Raw genomic sequence first — 11,126 nt, 5'->3', positions numbered from 1 at the left:
TGCCTCGGCGGCTCCCTGGCCGTTAACCGCCTCCCTGCCGCGGCCCGCCGCGACCCACGGCGGCCAGCGCCGAGTCCCGGCCGTCCCGGCCCCGGCCCCGGCTATCCCGGCGGGATCCAGCCGGCGAGACGCCGCCGAAGCGGGCCTGAACACGGGGCGCCAGGGGTGCACTTTCCCGTGCCTCCCCCCGCCCCCGCCGTGCTCCTCGGTGCCCTGGAGCCAGGAGAGCGGCAGTATCGCCACCCGCGCCCCGTGTCCGCCGCCCCTCTCTCCACTGCGCTCGCTGTGCACCCGAGAGGGGCTCCTCCGGCTTCATTTCTGCCCCTCTTCCCTCTCTCCCTCGCTGCTCCTCATTGTCCCACGGCAGCGCACAAGAAGTGAGGGGCACCACAGGCAGTGACCAACTCTGCTAGAAAGGCTGAGCAGGGGTAGCCCTCAGCCTGTCCTGCCCTGCTGAGCCCTTGCTCCTCCTGGGGTCTGCTCCCTCCAGGGCACGCTCCCGTCGACCCTGCGCACAACCCCAAGCAGCACCCAGCTCCCGTGGCAGCACTGCCCTGCCGGCAGCGTGAGAAGCAGGGCGTCCTCCTGCCCCGTCGTGCCCATGGCAGTGGTGCTCTGCTTGCGTGGCTCAGTCATGAGGTGATGGGTTCACCTTGAGGCACGAACCACATGGCACCGAGGTCTGTCTGCTCTCGATGCACAACACCTCTGCCAGCAAGTTTTGATCTCTCCCAGCTTCCTGCCTTCGTTTCACCAGCTGGTGATGGAGGGTTTGCACAGCTAAAAAGGCTGAACCAACCCCCTGTCTCACAAGTCGAGCAACCCTCTGTGATACTGCCTTGTGGCACAGTGGTGGGGGAAACACCAGCTTCTTGTCCCCAGAACAAGCCCAGCATTGGTTACCTCCCCCAGCAGACATGGCTCTGCTGAGAAGGTGCGTGCCTGGCAGGGAATCCAGGGTCTCCGGAGGACAAGTGATGAGACAGCCGCCCATGAGCGCGACAAGAGGCCTCGCCTCTCCTCGGGGACTGCGCTGCAGGTCAGCATGACCTTCACTGTGCTGCCAATGCCAACGGCAAAGCTTTCCCCAGTCGTCCGGCAAGCGCACACGCATCTTCAATCTTCCCATTGATCTGTGCATGGCACACATGTTTCTGCCTCTGTGTGGGTCAATACAGCATGATAGGCTGCCTCCGGCAAGGAGCACGCACAGCCCCAGCCGCCTGTTTCTCCCTGCCCAAGGGATGCAGCGTGCACGTGACAGCCCTGCACCCCCAGCTCGGAAAGGCACGGTGGGAGTGGGCTGGGCAGGTGACCCAAGCACTGCTGCCACCACAGGTGCCCCAGCCACATAGCCACCAGACCCCAGTTGCTGCCACAGGGACGCTTGGCCCTCTGGGGGATGCTTGGCCCAGCAAGGACCATGGGCAGAAAGGGCCTGATCCAGTGGCAAGGAGTTTCCATGGAGCCAGGCAATGGCCAGCCCTGGGTTGCTGGTCTGCAGAGCTGGGTGCGTAGTCCCTGCCCGCACCTCTCAGGTGCTGTGGTGGTGAGGGACATGAGGGCATGGACCTGCCAGGCAGGTCACCCCATAAGCGCAGACCCTGAGGTACAAGGCAAACTGAGCTGTGCGAGTGTGGGACAAGTTGGAGCCCAGTGTCCTGTGTGCTGGACAGTCATGGCATGGGAGCAGGACTGTCTCTTGGCTCCCCACAGGACCCTGTCTCCCGTACCAAGGGGAACACATACCCCTGCTTTCTCTGGCCATCTTCAGGTCTATTACCAACTGCCACCTGGACTGGGGACATATCTCAGCACTGTCCCCACAGCATGATCCCCTCCTGTGTGGCCAAAGAGGTAAGTCCTCTCCTGTCTCCTTTCCTGGCTCTCCTCCCCTGTTGTACTCTGCTTCTGCCTGCCCACCCAGCAAGGACAAATGGGTGTTGGGGGCTCATCCCCTTGCAGGATTACCCAAGGCTAGAGTGCAGCCAGGATGGGTTGGGATCAAGCTGTGCCCAAGTGAGTGGCACCCATAGCACAAGCCCCATCCCCAGCTGCAGCTGCAGGCCTCCTACAAGCCATGGAGAGGGGAGGACTATGGCTTCACAGCCAGGGAGCTCTGGAAGAGAGAGAGCATGCTGGGAGAGACTGGGATGGAGGTGCAGGGAGTGGGGAAGCTGCATGGCTTGGGAAGCTGGGCAGCAGGGCTTAGGGACTGCTTTCTACTCACGGCAGACAAGGCAGAAAATCAAGCATGAGCTAGGAATGGCTGTGGCTGCCCCTTTGCCAACATGTCTGCAGGTCCCCAAGGTTCCACACTGGAGCCTCTCACCTGTGGCTGAGTGCCTGCACATGGGGGACATGAGGCCACACAGGGGGACTCTGTGGTGTGTAGTGGGGCTCATGTGCCCCTTCATGGAGCCACATGTAGCTACAGAGTCTGTCTGCCCACTGATGGTCCCTCAGCCAGTCCTTGGATATGATGCTAACAGTCAGGAGAAGCACAGTGCCCTGGGCTCCAGTGCTGACTTCCCCAGACACCGTGCAAGCAAGCCAACAGGGTGGGAGAGCCAGCCAAGGGCTTGCCAGCAGATTGGGAAAGCGGAGTCCCTCCTGCTTACTCCTGTGCCCCCCAGCCAGGGGAATGCTGATCATCAGGGACTTGGCACAGGGCCCATGTACTACACTCAGATGATGGGGGCAGGCTGCGGGTGCTGGGGAAGACAGGACTGGAATTCGAAATGATGTTGACAAATCGGAGAAATGGCCTGAAAACAATCAGATACAATTCAAAAGGACAAGCACCAAGAGCTGGGCTGGGGAGGGAAGCAAATCTGCCCAGCAAGCAGAGGGCGAGCAGCTGGAGGGCAGGGCTGCCAAGCAGGCAGGATGGCAGCACAGAGCCCAGCTCAGCAGTGGGCAGCAACATCAGCTTGTCTGAGTTTAACACCAAACCCCAGGACAATCCCGGATGGATAAACAAGGCATGCAGAGGGGCGGAACCCTAAGGCAGGACATGTTCTGCAGGTGCAGTTATCTGTGTGAGCAGGAGCTGTGTTTCCAGATGCCCAGCAGCCAGGCAGATGCTTGGAAAAGCAGCTGGGAGTTAGGAGAAAATAGGAGAAACCTCACTCATTTGGGATATGGGGTCTATCAGTTTAATATGGGATGTCTCACAGCCCTGTAACTGCACTGAACTCTGTGAATAGGACAACGTTGCTCAGAGCTGCGTGAGAAGGAGAATAATTCGTGAGGCATCTGAAGTGTTTGCTGGTGACAAGGCCTTACCAGGAACCCTGTGTCTGGTCCAAAACACACAGCAAGAAAAATCCAAACTAATTGTAAAGAGTAGAGAGGATAGCAATAACAGAGAGCAGTGATGGAGGCCGGCTGCAGACACTGGAGATTTGGGTGAGAGCAGAGGAGGTTAAGAGGCTGCATCCATGGACAAAATAACTGAGCCCCCATGGAGAGGGCTTTCTACAACATCAGCATTCTGATACACCATAGAACACAGCAGGAGATAGGTGAAATCTACACATTGGAGAAGCTGGCCCCACAGTCTGGAGGGATGATTGGTGAACCTGACCCTGCTGTGGTACCCTCCAGCACCCTCACGGTGATTCATCCCCTCCAAGACACAGGCACTGGCTGTTTCTATTCTTAGCCCAGTCTGGATGAGGGTTTGCTTGTGATATCCCTTTCTTGCCACCCAGCCGATGGATTGACTCTTTTCCATACCAAGACCCAAACTCCCACTGCACTCCAGCACTGGTGCTGTGCTGTGAGCTCACCCTCCCAGCCAGCTTGCGGGGCTGTGGCTCCTCAGGAGGGACGCAGGGGATCAGCCCAGGGCACCGAACAGTGGTGGGGGCAGCCCAGGAGGGTTGGGGACACGGGTGACGGGACAGTTACAGACCTGGGTGGTCAGTCGGCAGCTGTCCGATGGGAGACCCCCATCAGGGAGCTCCCACCTGATACTCTGCTAGGCCAAACTGGCCTGGACATGGATCCAGCTTGCTGAGTGCTTCTACTGCCAGCCCAAGCCCGTGAGCTAGCTGCAATGTCTTCCTCGCCAGCTCCTCACACTCCAGAGTTGGCGCTGGCCACGGCCCCATGCCCAGAGGGAAGTGGATCTGGGGCAATCATTAATTTTGATCTAATTGAAGGGAACGTGACTGCGGAGCCCAGCTGGCCGCAGCACTCAGCTCTGCCTCATGCAAGTTGTATCCTCTGAGACCCTTGCAAACACGTTGGCGTAACAAGAACAGCCTCCTTCCATGGCCTCCCTGGCATGCTGCCGGCACCTGCCCAGCAGGTCAGGCTCTGCAGCAAGGACGGCAAGTGCCTTGGCTGTGGGGAGATGTGGGATGACAAGATGTCCACTCCAATTACAGGAGAGCAGGGCTGGCGACAGTGTGATGAGCATGCCAGGCATCACTGCCAGCTGTGGAGCTGGCTGTGGGGGGGCCACAGGAGCAGTAATGCTGCCTGCACCCCACTTGCTGAAACCTCTGCACCATCCTCCTGCACCCACTGGGAGTGGTGGGGCTGGGAATGGCGGGAGGGGGCTGTACACACCAGGGTAGGAGCAGAGCCATTGATTTGAGCACTGTTACCAGCTGCATGGTGCTGGGATGGGGAAGATGGCAGCTCCAGTGCTGCAGACCAGCCTCACTGGTGGTCCTGGTCCCAAGTTTAGCCCACTGTAGCAGATGACAAGTCCACCAGGGCCAGCAGATGCATGGGAGATGCAGCACCCCATTAACGCACTGACCCCATTTACGTAAACTACCCCCATTAAACACGATACCTTATTAAATGCTTTACCCCAATTAAGAGCAATACCTTAATTAATGCAACACCCCAATTAAAGACAACACTCCCATTCAATTTATTCCTTCATTAAGCGCAAAACCTCAATTACAAAGTCTCTTCTGTAAGCTGTGTGCATGAGCTCGCACAAGGTGCCCTGGACACCTTTTGCTGCTGCCAAGATAACAACACTGAGTTTATGTGGCTGTTGGGTTCCTGCCTCCAGGAATTTAAGGAGTGGGTTTCAGTAGGATCTGGGTGTAGGAGCATCTGTTTGATGGCTGAGAGGACAATGCCTGCATCAGAGCTGGGTTAGATCTCATGGCCACTCAATGGGATAACGGGTCCAATCCCTGCCTGATCATGGGAGAAAAGAGTTTGCACTGAGCCCAGGCTGATTCCATGGTATTTAACCCTGGTGACCAGTGAGACCTCACTTATCACCCTCCCGAATTCCTCTTCCCAGAAATGCTCACCCAGCCAGCTCTTGCCCCTGTGCCCAGGAAGAGGCAGCAGGCAGTGGACGCTGTGGGGTTCCCACTCACACGCAGCAGCCCCTGCTTCTGGTCTCCATCTGAGACTGCCCCCATGCCACGGATCTGCACTGCCCTGGCTCTGCCAGGCTGAAAGCCAACAGCCCCTGTCCATGTTCTGCTCTGACCCTGTTGGTACAAACCGCCCCCCAAACTGATCTAGCCACTTGATCGCACTGCACAAACATTCTCACTGAGGAAAAACACATCTAAAAGCCTCCCAAACCCATGCAGAGGAGCAAAACAGAGTCCCCTCCCCAGAAGGATGCCCAGACATTTAAGTACAGAGGGTGTTCAGCATCCGCAGGAGGATGCTCAGTCCAGCACCCATCTCCTGACTCCCGATCTGGCAATGCTCGCTGGCCCGTGACCAGCAGGAGGTCAGGCTCGGCTGACGCTGCCCTCCAATCCTGAGTGGGAGGAGTGGAGGAAATGGCCTCACCGCCCTCAGAGCATCCCCCACGGCTGGAAAGGCTGTCGCAGACGTGACCAGGGAGTGGCTGCATGGCAGCAGGAGCCCTGGCTCTGTGCATGGGCAATGGGATGTGCACAGTCCCTCCTGCCCTCAGCACTGTTAGGAAGGGGAAGGCACCCTGGGAGCCATCGCTGCAGCGTGCAGAGACAGCCATTTGGTTTTATAGGTTTTTATTGCTGCAGCTGGTTGGTCCTCCCTTCTCCCTGCCATCTTGAGGAGGGCAGCCAGGTAGGCTGGCACATGGCTACACTGTGCTGAGCAGCTTGGCAGTAGGGCACCCTCCTGGGGTGCCACTGGGCTTGCACTGCTAGCAGAAACACCAGCATGGCAGGGAAATGGGCTCAGCACCTGGCTGGGACAGTCCCCAGCACTATTTCCCTCACAGCCCCTCTGTCCACAGCCTGAGACCCCCCGCCTCCACCACTTGTCACCTGCCTGGTGGTTTATAAAATTTTAAAGGTAATGGTGTAATAAACTCCAATAATTATATTGCAGCTGCACCAGGGTATCCTGGGATGAATACATTACGGGAGCTGCAGCAGTTAGGCAGAGAGGGCAGCACTGGGAGATGCTCCAGCCAGTGCAGTCAGAGATGGACAAACTTCACCCAGTCCTGCTGTGAGCAGGACAACCCCCTGCTTAACTCCCTCCCAAGCAACAACTGAGTAAAGGTGACTGGAGGGCAGGCAGCTCACCATAGCCACAGTCCTCCCTGGTCACAAGGCAGGCCAGGAGGCTCTCAGGGAAAAAGATTTGGGAGGAGCTTGAGCCCCTAAGACAGCCTACCATCAGTTTCTGGGATGGATGAACTGGACTGAGCCTGGAGGACCACCCTGCATCCAGCTGTGGGCAGCCTCCACAGCACTTGGCTCCATGCTTGGGTGAGCCCCAGCCACCATGTGCAGCCCCCAAGCACCAGCTGGGTATCCCTGTCCTGCCTCGACATCGCCAGCCCTGGCACATCCCCATCAGGATGCTGGCATGCACAGCTGCAGGCATGGGTTGGGCTGCTGCTGAACACAGCTGGCACAGCTGGGATGTCATCTCACAGCCAAGGGGACATGCCAAGAACTGTGCCACATAGGAGAGGCAGTGTGCAGAAGGATGTAGCCTTGTTGTGGTGTGCAGGGAGGATGAGAGCCCCATCCCACCCCAAACAGCCCTGACCCTGCACCAGGGAGCAGGTCTCTTGTGTGCTGGCATGAGAGTGGAAGGGTCATGAATGCTGCAGGGCTGAAGGCCAACACAGCAGTGTCAGGAAGCCCATCACCAGGTTCTTCAGACACCTCTGGAGAAGTGCAGCCTGCAAGTAGCCCCAGTGCAGGGCACGGGAAGTGCTGGCACTCCAGGAGCACCCACACTGGGCAGCACCCCACTCCTCCATCCCTTCTCTGGCCCTGAGGGATGAGAGAAGCTGGATGGAAGCGTGCCCAGCCAGCGAAGCGTGCGGATCAGCTCTTCATGCTCTGAGAGACATCATTCAACAGCTCCTTCATGCTCAGCTGTGCCCTCAGGCCCCATCCTGCCCTGACCCCTGCAGTCATTGGCACCTGGTGCTGGGTTAAGCATCCTGTGGCTCCTTCTGTCCCATCTGCAGTAGTTCACCAAGGCAGCTCCTGCTTCCCATTTGGCTTTCCTAAAAACAACAGAGTCGTAAACTGTCAGCAGAGCTGCCTCAGCACAGCAATAGGGCTGAGGTTTTAAATGCACCCAAGTCAGGAGGCTGGGAGTTATGGTTCCCCAGGCAGCCATAGCTCAGCTGCACGGTGCCCATGACGGTCCTGTGCGTGCACAGCCGTGCGCCATGGGCAAGGGGCAGAGTTAGTGTTACCATGGGAACCATCGCTCCCCATTTTCCAACATTTGTGTGATTAAAACCTCAACCTCAATGCCATAGCTCCACTGATGGCATATATGGTGAAGGCACCCTGCCTACCCTCCTCAGGCTGCTGGGCAAACAGGCTGGGAGGCAAGCCCAGGACTGCCCCTGCCCCTTGGTGGCTGGTGGAGATGTGGTGGACAGACTGGGTCTGAAAGGTGAATGGGAAGTCAGAGACAGTCACTGGGAAGTGGACCCTGGACTGAGGGTCACCACAGGCACAGCGCACATCTGGGCACTGAGCACACTGCATGGGCCATGAGTGCGGATGGCAAGGCGAGTGCCACCTGGCTGTGAAGCACATGGCAAACACGGCACATGCTCTGCGTGCCAGGGATTGAGGAACTGGTGCCTTCAGCACCCTGTGGGCTCCAAACCCCAGGCATGCGGCTGGCATCAAGTGCATGTTGCAAACTCCAAACACCTCATTGGTCTTCATCTGCAGCATACTGCAAACAGGGAAAGCATCCGACTGCCGAGCATCCTGGAAGCGTCGACCCCAAAGGTGAACTGGGTCACTGCAAACGTGACACCATCAGGCACCAAGCGCCAGCTCCCTGCAAACTGGCAGCTGATGTTGAGCACTGAGGGCACTGCCAGTGCCACATGTGCCACAGACACTGAAAACTCTGGACATGGGATGCATGACGGACTGTGAGTTCTGGAGTGAGCCTCAACAGGGACAGCACAGGCTGGTGGCACTGCTAATGCAAGAGCTGGTGCTAGCAGTGCACACAGTGTACACAGCTGCTCTAAAGCAGGCCAGTTCTGGTACCAAGCACAGGCTGGATAGCAGGAACACCACTAACACTGTGCAGCAAACTGTAAATGGCAAAAGCATCAGGAACCTTGTGCTGACCGCACCATGGGCTGCACTTACAGAGCACACGTGAGTGAGCAGTGCACTGAGCAGTGGGGCAGGATGCAGGGCAAGCACGCACACCTGCAGGAGTGAGGAGTGCGCAGGCACGGGGGCATGCTGTGGGCACCAAGGCTGAGCCCGCTGCGAGCACTGCACACGCACTGGCACTGGGCACCAACCACAGTGCCAGCAGTCTGCTGTGAACACTCATCACACCACAGGAATCAAAACACTGAGCACACCGCGGAGAGCCGGCTGGTGCGAGCATGGGCTACGCTGCAAATGCCAAGCCAAACAGACGCCAGGTACACCTTGACTGGAGAGATCGCTGAGCGCTTGGCAAACATGAAACCACAGCTGACACCAGACACTGAAGGTGATGAAAACATCAGCAGCAGCGGGGCGCACACCCTGAGCACACTGCGTATGCCGAGCGCTGCTGACGCTGACTGTGAGGGCTGTGTAAATAACAATGATGCCACAGGTATTAAGTGCTGAGCACTCTGCAATTATCAAGCAAACTATGGGCATCAAGCGTTGCACCACCACGACTGCAAACACACTGCAGGCACCAATTTGACAAATACACACCTGATAACAAGCATGTGGCTGGTGCTGACTGCACCGAAAAGAGCGTGCGAGTGTGGGTACAGAGTGCCACGGGCTATTGCATACACTGAATCTGGTGCAGGCACTGGGAATGCTGCACACATCAGCTCAGGCATTGTGTGCATTGCAAATACCCAATATAGATTGGGCACTGAATGCCAACGAAATCCTTCACTGGCTCCTAGCTATGTGCTGTGCTATAAATAAGAAATGTGCCAAGTCACCACCCTCTAAATGCGTTGCAAACACCAAGAGGATGCAGACACCACGCAGTCTCATGCCGACCATCAAGGACTGGTCATGCTGCAGCCAGCCCTTTCTGTGCCAGCCTCAAAGCCCACCGACAGGAGCAGCTCCTCCAGGTGCTGCAAATGCCAGAGTTGGTGGCACCTAGCACTGGCACACCACAGGTCACAAACCCACCCTGGGTGGGCATCAGCAACTAGGGTGAATGCAGCCCAGCCTGGAACTGCCAGCCCTGTGGTTCCCCCACACCAGGGCGTGTGGGGTCCCGCCTGTCTCTTGGGGAGCGACAGCCATGCAGTAGTGCCAACAGTGCGGCGTGTGCCGGTGTGCTCAGGGCCTGTTATTTCATTTTCACTTGTCCCATCCCATTAGCACAGCTGTCTGCCACCAGAGAAGGGAAAATTGATGCTAAACGGGATATCAATTTATCATGGAGTGTGTCACCCGCCGCACGGCTCTGCCAGCCGAGCAGCAGAGACGGGCTGCACCAGCCAAGCAGCACCTGTAATTAACAGCTCGTCAGCCTCCCCCGAACGCTGCAGCCCGGGCACCAGCTGGCGGGTGTGGTACGGGAATCCCAGCTGCGGTGCCACCGTCCACCCCTGGCCGGGACCCCAGCATCACTCCTCAGGGCCATGTGTGCCCACCTCCCAGCCAGGGACAGAGGCAGTTAGCAGGCTGCATGTGAGTGTGCCGGGGATGCCAGCTTGAGGGATGGCTTGGAAAGCCAGCTTAGGGAGAGAGGTTTGCTCCCTGCCCCAACCCTGCCTCAGCCGTTTTCACCCCTGCCTTGATCCCTCACTACTGAGGTGTCCCAGCACAAGGCAGAGCTGTAACTCATGTGGTGACGGTGCCCAGTGAGTAACGAGCTGGGAGCCCGGCTCCCGGGCATGAGTTACAGCCGCTGCCTGCACTCAGTGAGACATCAATCCCGTCGGATGGCGGCGACAGAAATGTAGAGTTCAGCGTGCCGGGAAGGGGCTGCGGGATGGGCCATCAATCCTGAGCAGGAGGGTGTGATGCCAGCACAGGCAAGGCTGGAGGGCACGCACTGAGATAGCCCCTGCCCACATCCCAATGTTTACCCCTGGTCCCCCTGGATGCGCCCAGCCCCAGGAGAATGCAGGCTATTGTGCCCAGGCAAACACTGCCCAGTTGAGGGGCCACAGCAGGAGGGCTGGGCCAGATGTGGCTTCCCCCAGCCCTGGGGATGCCAGTGGCCATCCTGTGGGAACAGGAAGAAGGGAAGGACTCACTGGGACAGCCTAGTACAGAGCCAGGAATGGGTTCCCAAGCTGGTGCCAGAAAAATCTCTGGGTGTTTTTGCATGAGCAAGCTCTCTATCCCTGCTACTTGGGGCTGTTCAGCTGTGCCCCCACCTCCCCTCAATGCTCCTGCCATACAGGGGTGCTGCAATCAGACAGCCCCTTCCCCACTGGAGCTGACAGGAGCGGGACCGAATCCCACCCAGCCTCAGCCGGGCACTACCACCTCTGCCCTGCACCCTGCATGCCCGAGTGGCGCAGCAGCGGCAGTGGCAGCGGCAGCGGCAGTGACAGTGGCAGTGGCAGCGGCAGCGGCAGTGGCAGTGGCAGCGGCAGTGGCATGGCGGGATGGAGCAGGCGAGCGGGCGGCCAGCTGAGCAGAGGCTGTTTGCCGCTTTGATGTTAAACACCCAGAGATGAAATGCGTGGCCCCGGGCTGGGT

The 11,126-nt window shown here is 58.3% G+C and overlaps 1 protein-coding gene across 1 annotated transcript in view; it reads right to left on the bottom strand.

Annotated features, from left to right (window-relative positions):
* Positions 1-11,126, bottom strand: part of ASIC4 (acid sensing ion channel subunit family member 4) — a 63,270-nt gene that overhangs the window by 29,347 nt on the left and 22,797 nt on the right. The window lies entirely within an intron of this gene.

The sequence above is a fragment of the Corvus kubaryi genome, unplaced genomic scaffold (genome assembly GCF_017639235.1).
Source record: "Corvus kubaryi isolate FWS band 111438036 unplaced genomic scaffold, C.kubaryi_AGA036_p1.0 37396, whole genome shotgun sequence".
Lineage (NCBI taxonomy): Eukaryota > Metazoa > Chordata > Aves > Passeriformes > Corvidae > Corvus > Corvus kubaryi.
Note: the sequence above shows the minus strand (reverse complement) of the source record. Positions and strands in the feature narration are given on the sequence as shown.